Source organism: Delphinus delphis, chromosome 8 (assembly GCF_949987515.2).
Source record: "Delphinus delphis chromosome 8, mDelDel1.2, whole genome shotgun sequence".
Classification (NCBI taxonomy): domain Eukaryota; kingdom Metazoa; phylum Chordata; class Mammalia; order Artiodactyla; family Delphinidae; genus Delphinus; species Delphinus delphis.
The window spans coordinates 93,510,298-93,530,190 of NC_082690.1; positions in this window are offsets into that span (position 1 = coordinate 93,510,298).

Sequence of the window (19,893 nt, forward strand, 5' to 3'; positions counted from 1 at the left end):
CGAGAAAATATAAAACAGCAAATCTAGTTTTTCTCTGAACAAGAGTAAAGCATGTTTGTCCCCACCCTATCTCTGTTTCTGCAAAGTAAGCATCATTTTTGGTTTCTAAGACACTTGAATATCTGGCTCTAATTGTGAACCATCCTAGAAATAGTTAAGTTGACTATACATCCTCCCACTGGAGGTAAGAACCTAACCATTTCCTTTTTTAAAGTCTTGCCAATAAACTAAGAATTGAAGGACAGAGAGGTACTTAGTGATAAGTTCAAATATTGGTAAAATGTGAGTAAGATTCACATAACCAGCTTCTGTAGTGACCTACTGGGTGATCTGCTGATTCTTCTAGGTTTCATTCACTATTATAATTATTCTCTCACACTCCACAAATAAAGAGGATAATTCTGTTCTCTAGAGAACATATGTATAATATGAAGTTGTTCCTACTATATTATATATACACATATATATTATATATATATACATATATCATATATTAAATGTATATATATAACCCAATGAACCCCATTCTCTCCCTTATCTAATCAATTGCATTTAGAGCTGCCAAAGTTAGCATTCTACAATACTATTTAGATCATTGCACTTCTTCCTACAAAAATATCAAGAACCTATTAGGGTTTCCTCTTATTTTGCCTACTAAATTTTTCTCAAATTTCTCAGGATGGCCTCTGAAATCTTTCCCCAGTGCTCCCCCCATCCAGATCACCAGCATCATTTCTTACATCCCAAGTCAAACCCGCCACTACAAGGAAGGAGTAGAGTTTTCAGGCATTCTCTCCAAAGCACTAAGTTCCAGCACAATCATGCATTAGACCAGAGGCTCTGCTTGCTCAGAGACTTTGTCTTTTCACCTTCGATTCCCTCATTTCACAGAGGATAGGGCCTAGTACATAAAGGGTAAATAAAAGATAAGTGATCAAGAGAGGGAATGTCTCCTTGTTCCTTTCTACCTATCTAAAATCTGTTTCTAAATCATCCCCCTCCAGGAACTCTTTTAAGACTAATCCGTCTGACTTATCGACCTTTGACTATGTGGTCTCCATTCTCATACTTTGATTAGAACTCGGTGACAAGCACTTATTGACAAGTTGCTTTGAGGATGTTATTTCATTAGAAAGCCATTTAAGAAGAATGTTCCATGTCACCCAGAAGGTAGAATAAACCTTTGTGCATAGTACATTCAAATGTTAATTTTGACCAACAATTTGAACTAACACTTCATTCATTTTCATAGCCCATACCACCGCTTATTTCTGAAGATTTAAACAAAGCCAGTAGATAGAGCAATTCATTATTAAAGTGTTTTAAAATGCTTACTTTTTGTCAGGAATTGGACTGACAACTGATTTTACACACGCTATTTCCCATGATCCCCACAGAAACCTTTGAAGGAAACTGAGACTAAACCAGTTGACCCACTAACTCAAGGTCACAGAGTAAGCAAGCCAGGATCAAAATGCAAAGCATTCTGACTCCAGAGCCCCACATATGTTTTGATGCCTTTAAGATTAGATTGTCTGCTTACTCCTTTGCCAGAGAAAGGCCTTGCAGGATGTTTCTCCTTCATGTGTTCTACAAGGAGAGAAATCAGTAGGCAGAGATTGACTTATATGCTTTCTCCCTAAACACAGATAGCTTTGAGGGAGAAAGAGAATCCTATTTAATAAAGTCAACTTGATTTGGTCTAAATCGGCAGACATGCAAAGAGGTCATCTAGGTAAGTCCCCTGCCATCAAATAAAAACACACTTTAAATATTCAGGATTAATTATTGATCATCTTTAGACATTTTGACTATGTAACCAGTGTCTGGAGAGCCACTAAAATAGTATTATGCAGGCTTCCATATCCCTTGTATGGGTCAATGTGGAACTGCCTCAGTATTTTAGCAAATTTTGCAGAATTCTCTAGCATTCCCTCAATTAAAGGAGTCATGACTATGTGTAGCTTTTTACTGTTTGGGTCTCTTTCTTTAAATCCAGCTAAATATTTTTCAAGTCATTAATTACAGATTGCTTCAATCTTTGCGCTGGTGAGAGGAAAAGATTAAAAACTGCGTGTGCATACCAAAGGAGATGCTTTCAAGAAAAGGCAAAGTAAATTCTTCAGCAAAGATCTAGAGGATGAAAGGAAATGTTTTTTAAAAAGATCGGAAATCAAGAAGCTTACATATGCCTGAGTTCTGATTGAAGTCTGGTTGGATGTGATTGCAGAGAGTTCCTGATTCCACAGATGAGTTTTAATCCTGTCAGCTGAGGTTGACAGGAACACCGTTTGCTAGCTGATTTTGTAAGTAGATCATCTCACTCCTTGTGTTTTTATTTAAAAGATGCAAATTAAGATATTTCCTTCTTGGAATGAGTTGAAGTTGGAGGAAAAGGGAAGATATTCTGAGTTTTGAGACCCTTTATTAAATGCTCCAGGGATACCTAACTGCTAGAAAACTGAAATGGCATTGCAAGGAAAAGAAATATCACTTTATAGATAGTGGGGTGTGTGTGTGTGTGTGTGCGCGCGCGCGCCTGTATGTTGGTTTTATTGGATTTTTGTTTCTTTGAGATCCGACTACAAACTGTCAGAATGACGCATAAAGTCAAGCAGTGCAAAAACCATTCATCTTAGCAAGTCCTAGGGTTGGATATTGAGTTAAGCTCATTTAGAAAGATAAACCTCCAGGATCTCACATTAGTCCCCATCAAGCCACATCCAAAGATAAGAGCTTTAGTTGAGGAAGATCTCAAATACAAAACATAGCCCAGGGAGGAGGTGCTGCAAGAGTGAGAGAAACTGGTATATTCATTCTCCATAAAATGCCAACTTGACTTTGTCTGGTAGTACAAGTTTGGAAAGGGAAATAAAAGAATCAGAAATAAACAAACAAGATATTAGTTTGCCTTTTAACTTTTGGATGTCCTTTACCATTCGACTTTACTGTCCCTCCCACTTAGAGATGCAGTGAACTTTCCTATCCCTTGTCTTTGGAATTTGTCATGTGATTTACTTTGACCAATGGAATGTCAGCAGAGACTATGCAAGCAGAAGCTCGAAATGTGCTTGTGGGACTGGGCTTTCACTCTTGTACTTCTTCCATCATGAAAACAACATATCCCAGGGGGCTCACTGGACCCAGAAAGATGAATGACAAAGGAGTAGCTCTGATCTGAACCTATGACCTGGAGCAGGGTCCAGCTGGGCCCAACCAAAATCAGCAGAATGATTCTGGCTGGCACACAAGCATGTGAGTAAGAACAAACAATGGTGATTTACGTTACTGAGTTTTGGAGTGATCTGTTACATGGCATTTTATGGGATAATAGACGAAGCTTTTAATCTGTTCTTGTTCAAAGACTTCTTTGATAATATGAGGAAAGCTGTGGACTTTCTTCCCAGTAAAAGCACAGGCATAAATTTAAAATTTTGCATGCAGTTTTAGAGGATTCATTGACCTCCTAATTGCCCAAGGAGACATGGTTATTAAGTATATTTGCTTTATCATATGCCTAAATAAAAAGTTATCTGAGTAAACTGGCATTTCAACTTAGAATTCTATGCAGAGGAGAAAAAAAGGTATCTATTTTGCTTTGCAAATAATTTTTAACAATTTAACATGTCCCCTTTTTTCCTCAGCACCTACATTCAACCCATGAGCACATCCAGTTGGTAGCACCTCAAAAGCATATTTTGAAACTATTCACTATTCTTCAGCTCCACTGCTGCCATCCTAGTTCAAGCCACCATCATCTCTCACCAGCATGATTTCAACAGTCTCATAACTGACCTCCTTGCCTCCACTCTTGCTTGTCTGCAAGTCATTTTTCATCCAACAGCCAAAGCTGTTTCCAAACTTTCCCTTGGCAATATTATTGTTAGTCTAATTCAAAGGGCAGTATGCACTTATGTCAAGAAATCACTTTAAAACTCAGTTAAGAAATGAAGTTATATTCTGCCCAGCATCTACAAGAAGAAGGCGTAATGCTTTTAAAATAGCTTACTCATCTATTCACTCATGTGTCTAATATAGTAAATAAGGCAGTTAGTAAAGAATCTTATACGATGGTAAGCAAAATGATTTATGAATATACTTGTGTGCATGTGCAAATTTTTTAAAAAATATATTATAAATCAGAAGAATTTATAAAATGAATGTGCAACCTAATATTAATTGGACAGAGCCACTAATGTGTTGCTAGTTGAGAAAACTCAAACCTACAAGGACAGCACACATCTGAGGTTCTCACCAAATTTGCAAAGTTCGTTTAATAAGAAAGAATTCAAAATATTTTTATGGCATATTTGTCTGTATTTCTGATTTCAGAGGCTTTCAGTTTGAAAATGTATAAAATACAATATAAAAACAATTCTCCTGACATCTGCAAGTCCATTCTCCTAGAAGTAGAACCCTGGTAAATGTTTCCCTTCCTTTTTGGCCATTCCATCTTTTGGAAATGGGAGGAGGCAATAGGACTATCTGGACTGGATTGTGGGGAAACCAGTAGTGTTATGTAAATCACAGGAAATTGGGGAGTTAGTGGGGTCAGCATGGAATTTTGTAAGCAAAATTATCCAATCAACAAACAAATAAAAGATATGAGATTATCAGCTACTTAACCTAGAATTTAGGAAGGTAGATTTCTAAAGTTTCAATGAAAAAATATATGATGCTAGGGTCAGAAACTCTCAAGAGAAAAATTACTCATAAGAGATGAGAAAATTTTTAAAATGAACATCCAGCTATGTAGTAGAACTAAAAAACCAAGAAATTTCTTTGAATCTTTTATTTTCCTCACTATAGCATGTAGTGTATGTACTTCAATCCTCCACATATTCTTATAGCTTTATACCAATCTTTTTGACATCATTGATAACAGGACCATCCTGTCATCTTTATACACAGCTTTCAAAAATCTGAGCCTATTAAAAATGCTGAAGACAGGAGGTAGTACTTTTAATTTATACTGATTATTTATTTTACATTTACGTTTGTTTTATTTATATTTACATAAACAAAATAAGAACTACTCATCTACTCAAGGAAGGTGGTGTAATGGTAACAGAAAATGTCAAAAAAAAAAAAAAATCCAACAAATGCTCATTGTACACCTGCTTTGTGCCAGGCCCTTTGCTCAGCCCTGGGGATACAGCAACAGGGGATACAGAAACATTTGCAGTGTGTTACATTCTAGCAACTGGAGCTATTTTAATTTAGGTGGTCAAAGCAGACTTTTCCTATGAGCAAGGCTTAACCTGCTGCCTTAAAGGAAAGAGAAGCAAATCAAATGAAGAAATGTGATCAGCAAGCCCAAAGCCTAGGAAAGTAATATACTGGGCATGTATCCAAAAAAGTTTATTACCGTAAATAGCTGAATTATGATAAGTAAAGCATAGAAATGAATGAAATAAAGTCAGAGAGTTAGATAGGGCCAGATCATTTAGAATTGTCTAGGGTAAAGAATTTGGATTTTACTCTGAGGGCAACAGGAAGTCACAATGTGACTTTAAGCAAAGAAGTGAGTGACATGATATGATTTGCATTTTGGAGAGATCATTCAGCTGCTTTGTGAAAAACTGATTGTTTTTCAGAGACAGGCAAGTAGGGTGGGGCAAGGAGACCAGTCAACAGGTCACTAAAATAAATTAGAAGAAAGATAAAGATAGGTTAAACTATGTTGGTAATAACAAAAATGAAAGATGTCAATAGATTCTAAATGTGATTTGAAGGTACCTCCACCAGGTCTTAATGATGGATTAGATTATGGGGTATGAGGGAAAGAAAAAAAACTGAAGAATGATGCCAAAGATTTTGGTAACAATAACCACAGATGATAACCAATTAAATAAAGTGGAAATCCATGGGTCAAACTGATATAAATAAGCAAATTAAACAATGAGATTATATAAATTATATATTTACAATGGAATAGCAACTAATAAATGTTGAAGGAATAATATTAGAAAATCATCACTCGACAATCATCATCATAATAATTTAGCCAAAACCCACCAATACATGCTATGACTTATGGGTGAAATTTGGATACAGATGGGATATTTACAGTCTCACGGTACCTTCCAAAAATACTTATTAATGTAGAGGTAAAAAAGTTAGTGGTGGAAGTGATCAAAGTTAACATGGCAGGCTTCCCTGGTGGAGCAGTGGTTGAGAGTCCGCCTGCCGATGCAGGGGACGCAGGTTCATGCCCCAGTCCAGGAAGATCCCACATGCCACGGACCGGCTAGGCCCGTGAGCCATGGCCGCTGAGCCTGCACGTCCAGAGCCTGTGCTCCGCAACGGGAGAGGCCACAACAGTGAGAGGCCCGCGTACCGCAAAAAAAAAAAAAAAAAAAAAAAGTTAACACGGCTAATAACTAGACAAATTGAAATTGCACGCAACCTGATAGGATGCAATGAATGAAAAGACCACATTGATATCCATGCCCAAATTGCATAACCTCAAACTAATCATGAGGAAGCATCATAAAAACCCAAACTGAGAAACGTACAAAATAACTGGCTTGTAATCTTTAAAAATGTGAAGATTACAAAAGTCCAGGAAAAACTAAAGATATTTTTCCAAATTAAAAAAAGATGATTAAAATAACTGTGACAAATAAATGAAACACATGATTTTGGATTGGATCCTAAAGAACATGATGGGGAAAACTGGCAAAACTTGAATGAGTTCTGTGGATTAGGTAGAAGTAATTATCCATGTTAATTTCCTTATTTTGATAGTTGCATTGAGGTTATAAGAGAATGTCCTTGTTTGTAGGGATTACACACTAAAATATTCAAGGGTGTTGAAGCATCATGAATACAACTTCCTCTCAAATGGTTCAGAAAAATTTCTTTGAACTATTTTTGCAGCATTTCTGAAAGTTTAAAAGCATTTTAAAAGAAATAGAAAAAACAGCCGAATTATTGTACTATTGTAATTTTATTTTCTTTCAGTTTTTGTTTTTGATTTTGTAAAGAGAATGGTCTTTAAACTGAATTGAAAAATAGAGGCTAAGATAGATGAAAAGATGGTAAGAGTCTCTCAGCCATAAAAAATTAGACAACAGAATGCTGAAACCCAGATATATTTGCAGAGTTGTCGTGTTTTGAAGTCTCTGAATATTCATAGGGAGTTGGAGAAATGCCGGATTACAGATGGGGAAATCCTCTCTCCCACTCCATTGTGGATTTGGAAATTACAAACCTGTAAGCCTGATACTTATCCCAAGCAACATTTTGGAACAGGCTATTAAGGATATGACTTGAAGCATTTTGAAATGACTAGCGATGATCTGGAGCCGAAACAGCTAACTGAAAACAAGTCATGGTTCCCTGTCATCTTCTCTTGTTTAGACAGGTGGTTTTAGGTTGACAGATAATGGTAGTGTTGCAGTGTTTCTACTCATTGAGGACATAAAGTATGTCCTCATCATATGCTATCAAAGACTAATACTCTGCAGGGATATTATGGGTGCTCAATAGCTATTGTTAATGAGAGAAGGAGAGGGAGAGAAGGAAGGGTGAAAGGGAGGAAGGAAGGGAGAAAGGGAGGGAGGGAGGGAGGGAGGGAAGGGAAGAGGGCTGTGTGCTGGCATGAGATTTTGAAAAGTATTCAGCAGTTTATTTAGGTGAATCAATAAATGACCAAATAACCATACTGAAAACATTTCATTTGTGAAATAATACCAATCTGTTCAACTTAGCATATGTATCTTCTAATTCTTTCAAGGCCCTTCTATCAACCCTAATTCTCCTGAAAGCTGCCATATCTTTTCTATTAAATACTCTGAAAGTATAGTCTACCATCCAGCTCTACTTTTTTTTTTGTTTTTTGCGGTACGCGGGCCTCTCACTGTTGTGGCCTCTCCCGTTATGGAGCACAGGCTCCGGACGCGCAGGCTCAGCGGCCATGGCTCACGGGCCCAGCCACTCCACGGCATGTGGGATCCTCCCGGACAGGGGCACGAACCCGCGTCCCCTGCATAGGCAGGCGGACTCTCAACCACTGCGCCACCAGGGAAGCCCCCAGCTCTACTTTTACTTCTACTGGTCCTATTCAGGATATGGGAATCTGCCTTCAGCTCCATCACTCCACAAAAATTGTTCTTTCCTGGACACCAGTAACACTCTAATTTTCAAATGCAAAAGCATTTTTTGAACCCACTCCCACAGAAAACACCCTTCTAAGATCATTTCTAACTATAATGCTGTGACTTTAAGCTCCTTTCATTGTTTGTGTCACCATATTTAAGGCAGACTTCTTTATAGCATGGAGAAACTGTTATTATAGTCTTTATGCCAATTTTTAAACTCAGAGCAATTTAGCTTTTTAAAAAACTTTTAAAATACATTCTACATGTGGCATGTGATTTAAGAGACTCAGAAAAGGGGAATAATAAGAGGAGATGAGACAAAGATATATGAAATAATGAGAATGATATGGTATAATCCGATTAACCTTGTTCCATAATACAAGATTATGACAGTGTTTAAATCAAAGGAAAGTGATCTTTACATAATGTAAAATTAACCTATGGAGCTCTGAATGAAGGGGTATTATTGAGGAAAACTGCTCAGCAAGTTTAAAGGTAAGAATGAGTGACCTTTCAGATAAGGAGAAATTGCAAAGTCCATTCCAGAGGCTGGGATGTAATGGTCTCAGTTCCCAGATGGAAAGCAGATGTAATCACCATCTTAATCCCCTGTAATCTATTGTAGCTAGAACTCTCAGCATACAAAATAGACACCTTCGTTTAGATAGAGACCAATGAGATGTGCATATGTGTGATGTATATATGTGTCTGTGCACATACACAAACATACAAACAACAGAACACTGTTGAGAAGAAACAAAAATAGTAAATTAATTAATTTTAAAAAGCAAACATGAAATAGCTAAAATTATTTTACCTAATGTTTTCATTGAAGAGAAAGGAATATGCCTAATCATTTGAATGGCATCCTTTCTACAACACTGTGTTAAATAAAATACCAGTAAAGTACAGTTCCAATTCTTTTTCTAAGAGTTAATTTCATAACACTTACTGTAACTAGAGTTTTTTTTGTAGAACAATACCTTATTGATTAGATTACCAGTTTGGAAAAGGATCTGGGGTTCAAGGTCCTGGTTTAGGCTATGTCCTTGACTGGTTATAAGACTTCAAAGATACAATGGAAAGACTAACAGCTTTGCAGCCAAAGAGCCCTGGGTTTGAATTATCAGATTGGAATGTCTTCATCAGTTGTAAACCTTTGTTTATGTATTTAAATTATTAGTCTCTGTTTTATATCTGTAAAAGGGGAAACTCACATGACTGCAATAGAGGCTAAAAATTCCCTGTACATTGTAAGAACCCAATAAATATAATTTCTTCTTTTTTCATTAACCAGCCAAGAGTTTTAGTTTCTACACCTATAAAATGAAGTGAATAATTATTGGACAACCTATCTTAAAGGGTTATTGAGGGGATAAAATGATGTTACCTATGTGAAAATACTCTGAAAAATGAAAGTTAATCACAAAGATTAGGGTAGTATGCTATCCTTTTTATTCTTTATTAATTTGTATATGGAGATATCAGTGACAGATGAATGCCAAGAACAGATGAGAACCAAAACACTAAATAAAGCATTTGTATTTTTTTTTTACAATTAATCACTCTTATTTATGAGGATTATATAATAATGATGTCTACCTTTAAAATAAAAATCTGTATTATGAACAAAGTGTTGAATCCCTATACTGACATTTACTGACAGTAGCACAGGTCACTTGAATGCCAATTCTGTATTAGGCAGTATTCTAGGTGTATAACAGATATCTCATTCAAAATTCATAACAACCCAAATAGGCATTACTGCTTCTGTACCTTCATTCTTCCTGGGTAGTAGTATGGATAAGAGCTAATGTACATAAATCATGAACATGATACATGATAAGCATTCCATAAACAAACAATAGTTATTATTACCATTATTGTACCATGGTGGAGGGGGCTTTCATTTCTTTTGTGGATGGGAAAGCTCCAGACCAAAGAGGAGAAATGGTTGCATATACTTACAAGACTGGTCAGGCTCATACACTGTCTAATGACCGTTTAGACTCAGATCATACATGTAGTATCTGTTCTTTTGAAAATTATCCCAGAGACCAGAAAATCTGGATTCCACCAGAAGATTAATCAGTACATGTTAAAACTTACCTTTATTTTTATCTATACCATGACACCTTAAAAAACAAAAAGTCAAATTCTGGAGTGGACCTCAGGACTGAGTTTAGCAGGTCCAGTTCAAAATGATGTGCCTAGAGATAGCCCCAGAAAGGAATCAAGCAAAAACCTTCCTGGGCTATGTGATCTATTGCCAAACTGTCAGCACCACCACCACTTTTGTTGCTTCCCAGAATCCCTTTCCTATGTAGTTTTAAGTTAGGGATCGCCAATGAGAGGACTTCCCAGGAGATTTGGAAAGTACAAATGAAACTGTCATTAATATTAAGAAGTCGTAAGGGTCAGGCAAGGCAGCTTCTCCTGGCTTGGCAATTTTCCAGACCTCCCCAGAAACTCCCCACTTTGCAGTCACAGCAGCCTAACAGGACTTGCCATGGGGTCCCTCTTTGTCATAGCCAGACTCAGTGGTTTCTCAAACTTTCTCAAAAGCTCCCATGATTCTACCCATGCCGATGCTTTGAAGTGGTTAGTGACTATTTCTCCAGTTCTCTTACTATAGCTTTCACTCCCCAGCTCCTCCTACATTCCTATGCGTGCTAATTCCTGATTTAAAGCCTTTACATCTATATTTTTGATAGTGGTTCTGTCTTCCTGACCAAACCAGACTGTCTCAGGCTACCTTTAGAAATGCACTTTGAATTAAGTCTCTTTAGCTTCTCTTTTTCTCCCCATTTCTATGGTTATATGTCACTATGCATTTCAAAATATGTAGGGACTGTTGTTTGCCACTTTCAGGAATAAATCTTATTTTATTTCAGACAGGGTACATGCAGAGTTGGCTGTATGTAACAGACTTTAATTCATTCATTCAACAAATATTTATTACGTTCTGACTCTGTACCAAACTCTGGGGAAAACCATGATGGAACGTGGCCCTACCCTCATGGAACTTACAATTTAATAGGGAAAATTGGCATGAATTAAATATTTAAACAAGGAAATGTAAAACTTCAACTGTGACAAGGGCTAGGAAGAAATTCGGTATACTCTGCCAGTTCATATAGGAAGGTCTGACCCACTCAAAAACATTAGAGATTTCCCTGAGTGATAAAAGTGTAAGGATAATGAAATTAGTCAAGAGGAGAGGAAAGGGTATCACTTAGAGCGAATATAGAAAGTGTAATATAATTCGGTGGAGAGCTAGGAGGAAGATAATGGTAAACAGAAAGAGCTACAAAGTACATGGTTAGAGCGAGGTAGTGGTGGTGGTGGGTAGAGTGAGGATGTTGAATGGTGTGATGTAGGAAGTGACCAAACCACACATGACAGTGTAAGCCATGTCAGCATTTTGTTTAGTCCTAAAAGCAGTCGAAAGTCACAGAACATTGTTTCAAAGGATACTAGCATGATCATATTTACAGAGTTTAAAGACCAGTCTGCCTAAATATCAATGAATGGATTAGAGAAGGGGCTGAATAAAGGATGGAACTTTAGGAAACTACTTCAATAGCTGAGGAGAGGGACGTAATCACTTCTTTCACAAATAGAAAGGCTCAGAGGTGACAGGTAGCTGGTGTGGTAGAAGACAAGATGAAGAAAAGATGATGAATTCAAGACACATTTAGGAGGTAAACTCAACATGAGGTGGTGCTGTATTGGATGAGGGGAGTAGGGAGAGGAAGGGGATAAGGATTCACCCCAGATTTCTGGACTGTGCAACTGGATAGATGGTGGTGCTCTTCACTAAATGAAGAGCAGAGCTTTAGGACCAGGTTTTGAGGGGAGGACATGGTTTGACTGAGGACCTTTTAAGTTTGGTGGACCTTTGAGATGTCCAAGAGAAGTCAACCAGGCAACTGGATATCTGTGAAATGGGATTGAAAATGCATACTCTGTAAATCAAATGTACCCCAACCCCAATTTTTTTCAATTCTCCAAAGCTTGTCTCATCAAGTTCTTAGTCTCAATTCCAATTGTTCAGGTGACAGATTATCTGAAAGCCATGATATTGTGATAATGCCTAAGATAAAAAGGAAAGACAGTCATGATGGGATTCATTCTGACAGTCTCATGCAGAAAAGGATTTATAGCCCAGATAATCTGCCTGCTAACTTTGCAACCTCTGGCAAAATCTCACATCCCAAAGTTGTCAGAGTGAATGAGAAATGAACAAGAGCCACCTGAGGTGACAGTGAACTTAAGCAGGTCATTGAGCATGGCGCTTCATCTGGCTCCCCAGATCAGGAGAGAAAACCTGGAGGATCTCAAAGGCGGAGACAGGGTAGGCTGGGGACTCTCTCAGAGGACACGCAGGTGATATAAACGTCCCAGTGGAGAGTCTAGTCTCAAAGGCTGCAACAACCAGACACACATGAAAGTGCTGAGAACATGTTGATTATACCCACTGCAAACAAAGAAAAAATGTAGTTTAAAAAGTTATCTCAATCCGATTCTTCATATCCCCTCTATATGTCTCCACCAAAACAGTGAATATACTCATATCACCACCACTTCCTCAGGTTAATATTGAGTCAACAATTAATCATTATCAATAAACCCAAAATATTGTTTTGACTCTGTCTGTATACTTATTACAATGGTCACTTTTAAGTAAATAGATGGATAGTTTGGTTCAATTTGTCCTCACTGTACCTTTAAAAATCAAATTAAAAACCTCGTCAGTGTGAGAAACCATGTTTCTCAGGTATGCCCAGTGTGGCTGGAGCCAGAGACACTGACACATAATTGAATTTAGATGTATTATTTGTTTGTTTAATCATTCAGTACTTGCTGGTAGTCTATAATGCTCTTGATGCTATAGTAAACATAAACAGCTTGGAAAGGGAAGGAAGTGTGGGGAGGCAGAATTTACAGTCTCCTACTGATTCCAGTCTCAAGTTCAGAAGAGAAAAGAAAAGATACATAAAAACACTTTTATCAAGTGTTTCAGAGCCTGTAACCTATATGCCAACGTTAAAACGAGTATAAGAAGGGTACAGATAAAAAGCTACGGGAATTCATCGGAGCGATCGTGCTACTTGTGGAATACAGATGTAGACTTTCTGAAGGAATATTGAAGGATAGGTAGAGGGGTGAGAAAGGCATTACAAACAAAAGAAAGATCAGCAAAGGCAGTGAGGTGGAACAAAGAGGATGTGTAGAGAGAGCAGCAAGTAGGTCAGCTTTGACTCTGCCGATTCTCTCTCCCCTCTAGGTCTTTGCACGTGGTGCTCACCCCCTCTTCTCTTCACATAGCCACACCCTACTAGCTTATACCTCTCTTGAACATAACCCTGGGGAGCCAGTCTGAACCCTAGACCAGACTAAGTTTTCTTCTTTTATCCTGTGCTTTCCTGCTCATGACATTCACCCCTCTCTACTCTAACTGCTATCAACCTGTTTGGTTGGTGTACCCCACTAGGCTATGAATGGCTTAAGAGCAAGGACTCTGTTGTAGGCTGAATAACTACCCTCTGAAAGATGTCCATGTCCTAATTCCCAGAATCTATAAACATGTGACCTTACGTAGTAAAAGGGACTTTGCAGATGTGATTAAGGATCTTCATATTGGGAGATGATCCTGGAATATCTGAATGAGCCCATGTAATCATAACAGTAGATTTAAGAAAGCAGCAGGAGGATCAGAGTCAGAGAGAGAAGATGTAGTGATGGAAGCAGAGGTCAGAGAGGAAAGTAGATGCTAAGCTTCTGGCTTTGAAGATGAAAGAAGAGGTCATAAGACAAAGAACGCAGGTGGCCTCTAGAAGCTGAAAAAGACAAGGTTACAGATTCTACCCCAGAGTCTCCAGAAGGGTCACAGGCATGCTGATGCTTTGATGTTAGCCCAGTGAAACCGGTTTTGGATTTCTGACCTCCAAAACTGTAAAACAATAAATTTCTGTTGTTTTAACCCATCAAATTTATGGTAACTTCTTGCCGTAGCAATAGGAAACTAATACAGACTCAACCATATTTCTTCCCTAACACCTAACCCAAGAGCTTGCACAAAATACATATTCAGTTAAAAAAAAAAAAAAACTATTAGATGAAGGAAGAAATGCTGTCCTGTAATATGAAGATTGGAAGCCAAAGACAGGAGTGATAGAGGTGTGAGTAATATCATAAGGGATCCTGAACATTCCTGAGATGGAACCTAACCTGAGTTGGTGGGATCAGCAATGGTGCAGGGAGAGGAACTATTTGTTTTGAAAAAGCATAAAGAGAAGGAAGAGGTGACAATGGCTGGGAACTTGCTGGCACAAAAGACTAGAATGTCTGGAATGATCTACAAAAGAACTGAGAAATGTTATGAGCCAAATCTTCTAGTTGTCCCAGGGGTTTTCTAGAGAAGAGCAGTTTGCCTTGCAAGAGTTCAACTGTGAGTTAATGCTCCAAACAATCGGGTTTGGGGATAAATTAGTGAGAGACAGGAACAACAGCTTCCCTTTTACTTATTTCACTTGACATGACCAAGTAGTAATTGATTTTGATCAGATTTTGTTCACCTAATTTTCAGTGCATTAATACATTCTTCATTTCTTGCGGCACCATCATCATTGGTTTGCATAAGATTTTTTTCCTGCATTATTTATTCTCATTTATCCCAAATATTATAATATACTTGATGTTTACCCTTTTATTTGTATGGGTTCTTATAAAACATGTATTATTGTTTTCTCTGAATGCATTTTTATAGTGTTATGCTATAAATCTCAGTTTGTTCTTTTTAAAAAATCTAGTATTGCATTTTTAAGATTTACACGTGTTGCTATGGGTACATCTCACTTCTAAATGCTGCTTAGTGCTCCTTAGTGGAGCCTACTACATCGTACCTACTTATTTCTCCAGGGATGGATATCCAAATCACCCAGAATTACTTCCAATCTTTACAAACAATACTACAATAAATATCCCCATACATGTCCTCTTACAGGTCCATGCAAGAATTTGTTTGAATGTATATTCAGAAGATGACTTGCTGGATCATAAGGCACATGTATATATACTTGGTTAGATGCTGCCAAATTCCTACCCTGAATATCTATCTGCACCAGTTCTCGCTTCTATCAGGAATTCATCTGGGTTCCTATACCTCCACAGGATGGGGTGAACCCGAAGAGTAGATGGCTCAGGTGTGCAGTAGCAGAGGTAGCAATTGGGACTTCTCTCAGACAGAGCTAATCATATAGTCATATCCCTGAAGCTAAGGTTTTCCTGGCTAGATGAAAGCTTTATCCCTCCAAAGGGAGCCAGTGACAAAAACAAAACAAACAAACCCACAAAGAGAACATGAAAAAAGTTATTAAACAAACCAATGCTTTCACTCTTCTTCCTGCCTGTAGTCCTGCATTTAGGGTTTCTGCCTTTACCCCCTCCTTCATCTGTGTGAAGATTCCCAGGCTCCCAGGTGCAGGGTGGGAGGGAGTAGTGAGAGGTGAGAAACTCCAGGAGAGAGCTCTGGCCACACTGGTCTTCTCTTCCCCTAAGGTGACACTTCTGTTCTAGTCAGCAGCCTGGGATAGTGTTTCATTTCAGAAGCACCCTCCACTGAGGAAGAGGCCAATCTGCAGCACTGAGAGCAAGGTCGAGTGCCCCTCACACAGTGAGAAAAGGTCGGGGCCACGCTGCAGGATATCTGTCTGTACTGGCTCCACACCAGAAGGGCTAAAAATTGCTTACTACCTCCTGGCCCCCTTTGAAGCCACAGGATGGCACTGCCCTTCCAGATGTGCCCTTGCAACTGCTCAGTTAGATGGCATCCACCTGACAAGACTTCAAATCTCCCAGCCGTGGAGTCCAGATGTTGAGGACCTGCCACAGTGAAACTCAAGAAGGCCAGGAGACGACTCCCCAGTGTCTCATGAAAAATTATCAACCCAAGCTTACATCAGTGCTAAGGATAGCCTCGGTCACGTTTGCGACAAGGGGAGGGTTACAGGGATCGGAGAGATGGAGAGGAAGCTATTAGGTCATCCGTATGTGGATTCCTGGACTGAATTCAGTCCTGAGTGACTGAGGATGCAGAACCTGGAGGAAATGGTGTGGCAGGTTAGGAAAGCATCTTGTGTTCATCTGTCTAGAGAGAGTTAGAACCAACTTGGGGAGGCCCTTTCTGGCACCCACTTCACACCATCAACCTCATTTTCTTCACTGTGTGAGGAGAGAGGCAGGCAAAGATGCAGACCCTGGTGGAAAGAATTCCCCCCAGTAGGCAGGTGGGCCAAATCAAGAAGGTATCTCCTCCACAAAGATCTCTCTCTCCTCTCCCCTGTGCTAGCTCACTAATAATAACAACCAACATCTGTAACTTTAATGGTAGTATTAGTCTATCTTCCACATAATTAACTAAGGTCCAGAAAGTTTATCACCGTCTAAGCTCCTGCCAGTAGCAGAGTCAGAATTTGAACCCACATCTCTTTGACCCTGGAAATTGTTCTCTTAACAAACATTATACTACCTCTCTTCTGGATGCTTTTATACATCTATTTCTCACCCTAAATCATTATAATTTGCTCGTATTAGTTTGTGAGCTTTAGGACCAGGGTGACGTCTTATTCATTTTTGTATCACTCCCACCTCACACTGTTACCAAGCATAAAATGGTGGCAAACATGTACAGAACACTTATTATGTACCAGGCTCTATATCCAGAAATTCATGTGGATTAACTCATTCAGTCCTCTCAACAACCCTATGATGTAGGCACTATAATTTGCACCATTTTATGGAGAAGTAAACTGAGACACACAAAAGTTAATCAGTGTGTCCAGGGTCACATAGGTAATAAGTGGGAGACGTGGGCACGCTGGGTCCAGAGTTTGTGCTTTTAAGCCCTGAATTATTCTGCCTTTGAAATCAGTAACATCTGAAGGTTGCATTTTTCACACTTTCAGCTCAGCAGCGTGCCACAGCCCTGCTTCCACAAAACAGGTGCCCTGTCCACATACATACAGCCAAGGAATTGTCCTCGTCCAGAGCGTTCAGGCCAGAAAACAAAATCCAAAGCTCAGAGTCTGTGCCTCTTTCCCGTCTCCATCAACAGCTCAGCACTCATTTTTTCATCAACTCTTCGGCTTTTCCCATGAATGCTTAGTACTATCACTTGCATTTCTGTAAGACTGGAGCTGGCTTCAGTTATTCAGAATATTATTTATCTGTTTCCTAGGTGCCAGAGAGTTCAATGTTACCCAAGAGCCTGGAAGGATTACTGAATAACCAAGAGGTTCCATGCAAGAAAGGCCTGATTGACACTTGGGTATCTAACACTTAACATTTAAATTATAAATACAGTCATGTAAGGCAGAAGGCCCCATTGTTTGAGACTTTCTGTCTTACATGCATTATCTGAAACACTGGTTCTGCAGAATTTAATAGATTACTTATGTAAGAGATTCCTTGATCCAGTAAGTTTGAGAAATCCCGATTTAAAAAGCAATGCCAGAGTCTTTCCTTCAGGGCTTCTCAGAGCCTTTAGCATGCATTAATGTGTACCGTGATTCTTCTAGACTGACCTCAGAGAATAGCTTTTCATAAAATGACCAGAAAGAAACGAGCACACTACTGGGTTAGAAGTAAGACTTGCAATTACAGTCTCATGAGGCATAAAGGGAGAAATCATATTACACCACTGAATAGATGACAACATTGTTTACTGCACATTCATAATTTGGGACTTATCCTAAACTCTGGGACCCAACAAGCACATACAGTGAGTCATCAATACCCATGTTAATACTGTGGAGGAACAAAAGTAGACATATGAGTGGCTGAGAAGAAAGGACATCAATTAGGGCTGAATAGGTCAAAAAGTTAAAGACATTGGATTTCACATCTGAGTTATCTCAATTATCTGGTCTGAGATTGGTACACACGACTTTATCTGCAAAGGCAAGCATATTATTTGTCCAAATTCCAGGTCACATGATGACTGCTACAGATGGTGTGCATAAGGTTTGATAACAAATCCTGATTACTACAATTCTCACCCACAGGATTACTTTGCCTCTAGATCTTCAATATATCTTAACTCATAATAAAATGAACCTGATGAAACAAAAACGCAATGATATTACCCTTTTACAAAATCTTTTAATGGTTCCTCACTGCATTTTGTCTAACATCCAAACTTCTTAGCTTGGCATTCAAGGCCTTTCGTCTGATGACCTGAAGTTTTTCTACCTTGTAAGAACTCCAGTTGGGTGCTACTCTCCCACAGAGCCCTCTCCCCAGTCATACCAAATTGCTTTCACTGGGTTACACTGCTTTATGATACCTCTACTCTTTCTCACAAGTGGGCTTTCTGCACAGACACAACCTTAGTCCCCTCACTTCCTGCTAAGAATCAGTTCCCACATTCTATTCCAAGAAGCCTTTCTTGACTATGTCCCAAGATCACGGGTTCTTCTTATCTGTCTCATTGCACACTTGAGTAAGCCGATCATCACAGACATCACATGTCTAATTCACCTCTGTGACCTCAAAAGCTAGCACAGCACTGCATGGCACACTGCAAGTGTGGTTACCGTCCCCCACTTCACAAATGGGGTGGGAACAATGGTTTCAACTCATGCCCCCAACCTACCCATATAAGCAAGAAATCTAGTCTTTCCCTATGCAGCACTTCTTTCCCCTGCTCCTTCCAGAACCCACCCCCAATCTCAAAAAGGCTAATTTCTTTTGCCTCAGACCGGGATTCACTGCCCAGTGGTGCCCCCTTGTGGTTGGTACATCCCACAACAACTACAGGAAATTGGTTGCTTGGGAAAGAGTCATTGGCTCCTTGCTCTGGGCTGCCTGTCTCATCTGAAACAAGGACGTTGAGGTCAGATCTCCTGCTCTATTCCGTCATACAACTCCTTGCCAAGAAAGTAAATGTTCCTCAAATTATGAGAGAAGAATGTCCCCTCACTTGTAATATTCAGTCAAGTCTGACCCACACCAAAACGGACCCAGGTTTCCAGTACCACAACTCTGGAACAGGTTTCTCTCTGCATTTCCCCACGGCACAAACTTGCTATAGGAAGGTGGGCAGGGATAGGGAAGAACTTGGACCATCATTTTGTCAAAGACGCAGACTCATTCTTCCTTCCTCCCCTTTCAACAGATTTAGTGCAGAAGCCAGTTTGCTGGCCCCATCTCTTCTCTCCAGTGGAAATTTTATAGCAGAAACCTTGGGGCCAATGCCTGCCCTGGCATTGGTTAGAGTCAATCTGGTCCACCCACTTCAAGAGGTTCCAGGAACCTCTTATCTTAGAATGAAGATTTAGGACCTCCATCCTTTCTTCCCACCCCTTATGCAAATGGGTCCATATTTCGTAAGCAACCTTCCCCACATCACAACAGTTTTTCCTCTCTCATGCACATATGTATGTTTTAAGTGGAGGAGAAATACAACGGATCCAAGCAGCAAAACCTACAAAAAAGAGGGCCAGATTGACAGAAAGAACATCAGGAAACATGACCCCCTCCTCGAATACACCTACTGCTCCCCAGTAAAGGTTTCTTTGCCCCATAACCAAATCTTCCCAGGAGGATGAAAGGTTGATCCAGGCTGCCACACTCTGAGCCCAGCCAGTCCTTGTAGAATCAAGCCTGAGGTATTCCCACTGAGTTCCAACACCCCTTTATTCTTTCACTTTAACAAACTCATTGACGTTTCTTATTAATCAGCTTTAACATATTTTACAAATTGCCCTGGTAGCATGATCACCAA